This window comes from Anser cygnoides, chromosome 3 (assembly GCF_040182565.1).
Source record: "Anser cygnoides isolate HZ-2024a breed goose chromosome 3, Taihu_goose_T2T_genome, whole genome shotgun sequence".
NCBI classification, from domain to species: Eukaryota; Metazoa; Chordata; class Aves; order Anseriformes; family Anatidae; genus Anser; species Anser cygnoides.
In genome coordinates this window covers 52,460,220-52,469,852 of record NC_089875.1, presented here as the reverse complement: position 1 = coordinate 52,469,852, position 9,633 = coordinate 52,460,220, and the positions used below count along the sequence as shown (strand labels likewise).

Below are 9,633 nucleotides of genomic sequence, written 5' to 3'. Positions count from 1 at the left end.
TTTACGCTATTTTTTTTCTATATTTTCTTTCATTTTTATGTGTAATTTTTGTTTTTACCAGATTTAGAAATGAACTATAATAAAGGCCTATGCACAGAAATAAATGTTGTTAAAAAAAAAAAGCAGAAATCTCCAAAAGACCAAGCCTATTCTGTTAACATCTTTAACCCCTGACGTTTTACATATAGGGAACAAATTACCTTAGGCACCACGAAATGCAAATAAAAGAAACATACCCCATCAGGCTATTTATTTTATGTTGAGGTTGCATGAAAATCATCAAATACACATATAAACAAACCTATAAATGCTTACATATTGCTTTAAAGATTAAAGCCAGGAACCCTCTCCCTCACTGAGGGATCTTCCTGAAGCCTATGTCAGATGAGGGGATGAGGAGGTGGAGTGAGAAAGCTGGCTGGGAAGAGGGCAGTCTTGTTGTGTCCTTTGCCTCATATGAACAGTGGACAACTTCTCCACTCCTCCAACTTCTCCACTCAGGACAAATTCCTCCACTTTCAACAGAAACTTCTAGAAAACTAGGGGTGAAGCAGGGAAAGAATTAATCTGTTTAGGGCTGGATTCAGTTTTATAGACAGAAGATGGGAAAAATGAGCTGACAACCACCCTCCCAAATTTTCACATCACTTTATGCTCTTAAAAGTGACAAGTTACAGGTCGTTACGTGAAACAGGACAGGTTTGAGGCCATGCACTGGCATCAGAACTGGTGCTCCATCTTCTAATTTCAAAAGGTAAATAATGCAGCCAGGTAATGATCTTACCTGTTATTCACAAGACTGATAAACAAGAATTGTGTAACAGGAACCACGTAGCCTTCTGGTGAATGTGCTGTTGGTTACAGATGACAGTAATTTGTTTTAAGAAAGATAAGAGGGATGGTGTTGTTTCTTTTATTGCAGGTGTTTGGATAATTGGTCATTTCCAGCAATTAACCCAGAAATATCCTATTTTTCAATTAGACAAGAATCTCATTTGCACTTTCTCAAAAGACAACAGGTTATTCTGCTCCCTGTGGCTATTAAATGGTGCAAGGTTAACCTTACTTGTCCCTGCAAAAATATTTTACTCATTTTCAAACAAGTTGCCAGGTCTTCTCTGCAATGGAACAAGGTAAAAATGTGTCAGATACAGGATACAGAAGGAGAGAAGATTGCAATCTCCACTCTCGTACTGAATTTAATTTCCTGCCACAGCTGCACAACAGCATTGGGAAGGGGGGCAAAGGTTTAGTGGAAAAAAAAATCTATCCAGGTTTTGCTTATAAATACATGCATATTAAGCTTTTTCCTCTCCTAGAATTCAGTATTTCAAACATGATGCTTCTGAGAAAGAGATGTGGTGTATGTTACTCGAGTAGTATTTTCAGATCACAGAACGTTTAAATTATGTTTAGCACTCAGACACTAGGACAGATCTAACTCCATAATCATGCTGCTTCTTGTGCTTGCAGTACACCAAGTTGTGAATCTCAGTCTAAACAGTCTCTGCCCATCTAAACAGCCCCTTTGAAATACACACGGCAGAAAGATGAATCCACTGGAAAACCCCTTGCCTCCCCTCTGTAAAGATTTTCCTGGGGAGATCCAGAAGCTCCTCAAGACTTGCATCATTGCAGTGTTCAAGATGTCCTTGTATTATATGCTAAAGATCATGCAAATCAGACCTGGAGCTATTCAAAAATTTCTCCTCTTTTTAAAATCTCATTAGCATCACCTTCGCCTCGCCATCTCCCAGAGGCACTACCCTAGTTCTCTCAGGTCTGCTTCCATTCCTTGCTTTCTTATAATGCTCTGCTCTATCCAGAAACAATAGCAATAGTAGTTATTCACTGCATTATAAAACACATGGTTGTGTCATGTTTAAATATGTTGTTTGATTCTACCATTATGTGAAATTACTTGGTAAATGGGAGGGAAATGAAGGGGATGTGGTGGCATCGCTGCTGAATTGTCATGGACGTGCTGGGGAAAAAACACCCCCTGACTGTAAGGCCCAACAGGTTTTAGTTATGTTGAACTGGGACCCATTTAAAACAAAATGATACATTTAAGATGATTTCCTAGTGGAATCAATTATAAAAATAAATTAATGACTGCTATTAAATAAAACATTTTGGCACTGAATATTATGGTAACTTGATTTGCATAATTTAACAGTTGCAGGGACTTTGGGAGATAACAATGTAAATGAGTGCTGAAAGTGCGCAATAATGAAAGAGCAGAATCTACCATGTGTAAGACTCCCCACTATGATTTTACTTTACGCTCATCTTTTTAGATCTTAATTACATTTGTAAATAATGGTTAAAACAATTTGTTAGTAACTCCTCTGCCGTCACTCCACTCTGGTGTTGTTATAGATATTTACAAGTTTCTCTTCCCATCTCTTTTCCCTAGAAAAATATTAAGTTCTGAACATAGAAGAAAGAAATCCCCACAGCTGGCAAAATATAAAAAATAAAAAAAAGCTGTTACTAATGAGCTATAAAATAGCATTATACTATTTCCTGTCAGGCAAACCCCAAGGAAAACAGATATTTCACATAATTAGGAAGGCACTCATTCAAATAATAATTGCAAAATAATGAATGTTTCACTTAAATATTTCATAAAGGATTTTCAAAGAAAAAAGATTTCACTGGCTGTTCTTAAATTCAGCTTTGTTTCAAAAGGATTGCATGGCAGTAAAACTCATAGATCAATACCTATGTGGCATTCCATTACATGATTATTTAATTGCTGTGAACACTCAAAAATTAATGATCTGGAGCTATTCTGCTCCATAACTTTTAAAAATATCCAGCTTTGATACACAACACCAGATGACATTCAGTTTTGTGCTTTTCCTATTAACTAGTGTGGACAAAGTATCAAGCTATTTGCAAGGCTTCAGAAAATGTTTAAGGCTAACTTCAGCAAAATGTAAACCTGAAAACACAGGTTTTCATTTTCCTGTTTTGACTGGCATAAACAAGCACAAGTAAACACCAAGCTGAGCACTCAGCAGGATCTCAATAAAATGGTAAGAACCCCAATTCAATAAGACAATGTGTCATCTCCAACTTGCACACTCAGTTTGTACAAAGGACATTGAGCAAGCCAAGTAGAACAAGAGGACTGTATGCATCTGCTGGGATGATACTGATTATTTCCATACACATTCACCATTCACTTTCAAAATTAAGAAATCAAAAGACAAAAAAAGCAGCAGCTACAAGCTTATTATTAAACCTTTCAAATTAAATTTAATAGAGAGTAAGAAGCACAATGATAAGCTCCTGACCACAATCCCAACAGACTGATTTTTTGAATTAATGCAACTAATGTGCTTTTTGCTTTATGGAATGTGATTGAGACTAATCCCACCAAAAATGTGGTAAGGTAGAGGTGAGGTCACGGACTATAAGCGGTAACAATGCAACACAAAGTGTCTGCATATTAAATCAGAAGAGCAGTTCTGAGCATTAAAACAAAAATGCAAACTAATCTAGGTAGGTTGGTATTATAAATTGTCACTATTATATACATATGCTTTCTTGCATGTACCTGTATATATTCACAGGTACACGTTTCCAAAACTTTTCACAAATGTATGATTATTTTAGTGTTAATTCAATGAAAGACATCGAGTCTTTGTCAGTGCAGGTTGAAGTTTCTTTGACAGACAGCCTTAACCAGCCTGCTGTAGAAAAAAGCTGCTTTAGGAAAAATCTCCATCGTATAACCACAAAAAAATGTTGCTTATCAGATATTACAGATTAGCTGCTACTTATCAGATTAATGCAGTTGTAGTAAGTTTATTAGTGGCAATCTGTCATTAAAAATTTCACATATGTTCCAACCACAAGACAGTTTTTTGTGTGCTGTGCACTGTCAGAAGACTGATATCTTATTTGCGTAGTTCTTGTTAGTGAAACATCTTGAAATGCAATGATTTTTCCTTTGAGATAAAAGTTTAAAAACCACCTTCTTTCAAACATTTAAAAAATTCAGTTTTTTTCATAAATATACAAACAGCCTAGTAAAAACATTTTAAAAATACAGAAGTGTAACAAGTAAAAAAAAAAAAAGACACCCCCCACACAAAAGAATATAAGTAAGAAATTATCAGTCCATGGTTCTTTCTGAAATAAAACTTATCCCATTAGCCAGAAGGAGAATCTTTGCAATAGTCTTCATCTACCAAGGAATGCAGGCAGGCATTCCACATATGCCTCAAGATTATGTTCACTTGAAGTAACCTGCTGAGCTGTTAAGGACTGCTTTCCCCTCCCATGCATATGGAGTGAACTTTGTAAGTCTAGAAGTGAGCAAGTATGAATGCTAGATTCACTATTTAATTACCTGAACAGTTATTCTGAAATACAAGATTTTTATTTTGCAAATTTTTGTTAGTATAATTTCACATTTGGGATCTCCTTTCAGCAGCAGCAGGAACAGCTGTTTCTTTTGATGTTTTAATGTCTGTACTATAGCCTTTGACTTAGCTATTAAGGCAAGAGAACAAGCAACATGGTAGTAGGAGCTAGAAGTGAAAGGTTTTAAAGGAAATAATTTCTGAAAATAAAACTAAACTTGATCAGCAAGAACAAAACCAGTGATTGGATATGGAAGAGACACTAGAAATATTTACAACCTAAAATGATGATGGTCAAGAAAGACTGCAGAGCATGACTAACTAAAAATTTTGCTGTACGCAAAGGATTCAGACCAACTTTTCCCAGTTTCTGCACTATTTTAAGCATTCTCAACACAAATTTGAAAGCAACCTGAGTTGCAAAATAAATAGGAAGATTTTTGAATATATGTGTTAATCTCAAATTCAATTCTTAACATTTTGAATATATTAGTTTGCACTGTACTTCAGGCAATCTATCACCTCTTCAAAAACAAACAAAAACTTATTTTTATTGAAATTAGTGAGTATAGCAGAAATTGAAGATTGAGAGAAATTCTCCAACGGTAGGAACAGAAAGCTTCATTACGTAATAACAGAGTACAAATGAGGATCACTGATGATAAATTGATTAAAAAATAAAAAAATGACAAGTCATAAACTGCAGCCTTTATAATGAACTACTTCAGTTATTTAGAACCAACACCCTCAAATCAAATGCAGAAGAAAAGACAGGCGTGTGATATAACACAAACATTTGTGTGATATAACACAAACATTTGAAATGGGGTGCAGCTCTCAAGCTGTTGGACTACATATGGTCATGAAAAGCCACAGCATGTCACTGGTGTGTTTTGCTGTGACCAGCTTCCTTTGAGGTAGCTCTTCAAACAACATCTGGATTCACGTGCCTCTGCCATTCTTAAAAGGGTTCAAAGCATAAGTATGAAAGAGCCTACGCAAGCACAAAAAACCTGACCTTCTTCACCTTTCCATTTTTCTATTTTCTGATCTTTCTAGTCCTGTTTCTTTAATAGAAAAGAAAACTATAACAGGCTTGAAAACAGCATGGGGCATGAACCTCAATGTAGTATCTAAAGTAAAATCTGCTGTCTTTAGTATGCTTCAAGAAAAAATTATTTGTCCTCCAGGAATTCATTTTTAAGCGTTCCTACTCAACAGGGAGATGAAATTTAAAAGCTGAAAAATAACATGTAACAAGACTTGACACTAACATAATTATGTTCTCAAGCAACTTTTCCTCACACATAGATCACTGGCTACTCATCAGCAGATAGTTTCTATATAACATTACACACACGCATGCACGCACCCAGTTTCCTTCCCCCACTGTGATGGATATCACTGGCATGATGGTTTCTGGTCTTTCTACCCACACAGCCATCACTTAACTAAAGCAACAGCATTGACAATCTCCAGTTCATTTATTCAGCTTTGGCATAAGCGGTTTTTCCATTTGGATATTTTCTACATAGATCTGTCAATTTTCTACCCTACTTCAGGGGGCAATAAAATCTTGTTTGAGTTGATACATGGTGATTGAAGTTTTATTAGTTATTCCAAGTTTTTCTAATTCTCTTTGGATGCTTCTGTTTGGAAGTTGAAAGTTTTCTTTGTCAGACCTCAAAAGAAAGTTTTAGCAAGCATTTGGCAAAAAGGTAGGTGAGAGGAAGGGACTTTTGAAGCTTAAGTACTTTTTCATTCTAAATTCAAAGTGCGTGAAACAAGACAAATATAAGGGTATAAAATATATATTTTGAATACAAGCTACTTAGTAATATGTTATTAAAAGGGTGTTTATTCTTGCTTTGCTTTTACTTTAAACATTGAATAAAAACTTGAAAGAGTATAAAGGCTTGAATAAAAAGTCTTTTTTCAGAACAGGACAACAACTTTAAAAGGTTTATGCATTTATATATGTACATACTTACATACCCACACTCTGATTTTGCATCTGCTGTATTAGCTTCTCCTTCACCCCAGTGTTAGCTCTGCAGTTGCAATAGTCTATAACCTTGAACAAATGTATATACCAATTTTTAACCTAATTATAGTATTAAGTAAACGTCTCCCATGGGCCAGAAAAAAAAAGAAACTGGGTATCCTCCAGTTAAGTGACAAATCTCCTGATTAACATGTGGATCTGACAAGTGCAGTATTAACTAAACAAAGATTTTTCCACAGAAAATGACTACAGTGTAGACACACTGTATCAAGCCTTCATATGATCATTCTTAAGTAGGACTTCATCACTTTCATATTTGATAATTATTTAAAAATTAAGATACTCCCACCTTTTATTCTTTTTTTTTTTTCCCCTGAAGCAACATAAGGTTATAAAAATAAATCAAGCTCATTGGGTTAGAAAGATGAGTTTGTACTGTACAAGCTGCACATTTCTTTATGTAATGTTATTAAAACAATTTTAATGAAGTGTATAGCTGTTCTTTGCTAGCATAACCTTCTTTACCTCCATCCCCAAATACCATCAATATAAATAATTACGTTGGCAAAGGCTAAGCATGCTGGATACACTTAAAACACTATCACCCTAAGTAACGCATATTTTAATCCAATACACAAATGAAAGTTACATAGGATAAAGACTTGCAGTCAAAAAAACAAAAGCCACAAAAATCAACTGGAGTCATAAAATAACATTTCAAAGATATGACTGAGGAGATAATGATAGCATGCGAGATCACATCTCTTTCAACAGAAGGGTTATACAGGTATTGCCATTTCCAGGACAATGCCAGAAACACAAAGGGAAATTATTTTTTTTTCCGTTCTCCAGCAGTCCACTGCATCATCCATCATAAAGAACATGTGGAATTTGTACAGTCCGAGTAGGAAATTCACTCCTTATAACCTAAAAACCAAGTTGCTAAAAAATAGTCCTTCTTTCACTTCTACCCAGATATAGTACATCAGCAACCACGCACAAATGCTAATTCAAGACTTTGCAGTTTTTACTCTCAAAAAAACTCACCGATAGGTGGTCAAGTTTTGTGGTGATTTTCCGTTCCCCCCCAACACACATGCAACTTATAAAGTTATTTTCAATTAAAAAGTGCATACACCACTAAGTCAGAGCCATTAAGGATCAGAATTATGCTACTGCACAGCAAAGTGAAACAATAATAGAGGATGCAAGGAAAACAGCATTTCCTACTTTAACAGGACACATTACCTTTGGAAGACAAGTAGTCAAATCAGAAACAGGTAAACCACCTCAGCCAAAAAGCTTCTGTATTGTAGGACCAAACACAACATAACCATCTAATGTTAAACCCAAATTACATGAATAAAAATCAGTGAGGATGTTTGCAAGCTACGTAACCAAGCATGATCTTCAGAGGACAGAAGATCATTTTTGCTATTCAGAAATACCAACAGTTTGTCCAGGAGAAGCACACATGTACAGTGTTCTAGAAACCAGCAGCTGCCTGTTGTGACGCCAATGACAAGCCAGGGGCAGCACCAAACATTTCAAATTTGAAACAGATTTATGTGCTTATTTGTACACAGCTATCAGTGTATTCATGTGATGGTGAACACTTACCACAGCAACAAAATGCTTCCCCAAGCCATGAAGAGAAAGCTTCCACTTACCTAAAAAAAAAAAAAGGGGGGGGGGTTATTAAAATTACTCAGGAAATCTCTCTTACAGATTTAACGTTTAGGGGAGGGAAAGAAGTTTTCCTTCATTCAGTTTTTACTTGCCCACTCCCTCCTTCCACAAAAGATAAGAGATATTTTGCATGGGATAAGAAACTATAACACGCATATACACTTAATCAACACATCTTTGAAAGGCCTCCTGCCCAAAATGGCACAGAAATTGAGAATACTGGAAAAGAGGTATATGATTTAGGATGGAGATTCAGAGAGGGGAGACAAGTCCAACCTTACTGACGCAGACAGACATTGCTGTGGGCAATGCCCTAACAGGGAAGCACAGGTGGCTGCATCAAGACTGACCCCTGAGCAACGACAATCCCGTATGAATATTTTTTTTAAATAAATGAAGTGTTGTTAATAGATCAAAAGGAAATCCTCCATTACACGTCAGCTTTATAAACAACAATTCTGATAATGAATATGAATTTGGTGAGAACTGAAATGAGGTAGTGTCTGAAAGTTACTGGAACAGATTTTTTTTATTGTTGTCATTTTTAAACGGAGCATATTGTTGTCTCCACTGTACGTGTGTATAGAGCCATTCAAATCCTTTTTAGTTACTAGCATGTAACATCAAAGAATGGGGTAGTCTGAGAATACACCATTGTTCAACCACGTGAAATATGTAACGTGTAAGCACAGTTAAGAGGTTAGGAGGAGAAAAAAAGAAGAACAAAGCCATCATTTACAAAATCTTTGAACTGCACTGCTCCTTTTCTAAGTTTGCTATCACAGGAACTCTTTGACTCATTTAAAACATGATGTTGTGCATTTAAATAAGGAACTCTGAAAGCTTGTTCAAGAGAAACAAAGGATTTCCTATATGGTATTTATAGTTGCCTATGTAACAATCCTCTACCTCTCAGAACTTTGAGTTCATACGCAACGGTGCCCTTCAAACATATATTTTAAGTGCATCCAATTATTTTTAAAAAACCATAACAAGAATGCTCCTATTATTTTGGAGCTAGAGAAGCCCAGCAGAGCCCCCATCACCATAAAGTTATGGAGGATGGTGAAGGACGTGCCACCCCTAGTCCAGAGAGACAGAGCTCCCCTGGCAGACCAGGAGCCCCGGGGCAGCCACGTGCAGATCAGCGCTGGCACACTCTGGATATATCATGCTCATGACCAGCATTCAGCACATCTCACCTGCTATCCCCATCCTCTACCTAATGGGAAAGAGGGTGAAGAAAAAATCCCCTCCTCCCCACATCAATCTACATAAAACTTTGTTAACTCTGTTTTTCTAAAACCTGTAAAGATGATTCTTTTACTAAATTCAGACCTTCTGAGAAATGCACTTGCCTTCAGCCTTTCACTTGTTGTTTGCATATTGCTTTTAGCTTTTTAAGTTGCTGTTCAGTGTGCTTTCTACCAGACAGATACTCTGCAGCATAGGACTCAGAATAGCCCCTAAACAAATGCTCATATACGAACAAGAAAATTCATCTTCACAACACATTTGATAAACTAAGGCTGGGGAAATTGGGTGCAGGTCAGGTGCTCT

At 36.2% G+C, this 9,633-nt stretch overlaps 1 protein-coding gene and 1 long non-coding RNA gene across 2 annotated transcripts in view; both read right to left on the bottom strand.

Annotated features, from left to right (window-relative positions):
• The window catches only part of SASH1 (SAM and SH3 domain containing 1), a 554,055-nt gene that overhangs the window by 295,880 nt on the left and 248,542 nt on the right, over nucleotides 1–9,633 (bottom strand).
• Nucleotides 1–9,633, bottom strand: part of LOC125184423 (uncharacterized) — a 184,801-nt gene that overhangs the window by 9,161 nt on the left and 166,007 nt on the right. The window contains exon 2 of the long non-coding RNA XR_007168391.2: nucleotides 8,005–8,054. This is a non-coding gene — a long non-coding RNA (uncharacterized lncRNA). The remainder of the gene's footprint in view (nucleotides 1–8,004; nucleotides 8,055–9,633) is intronic.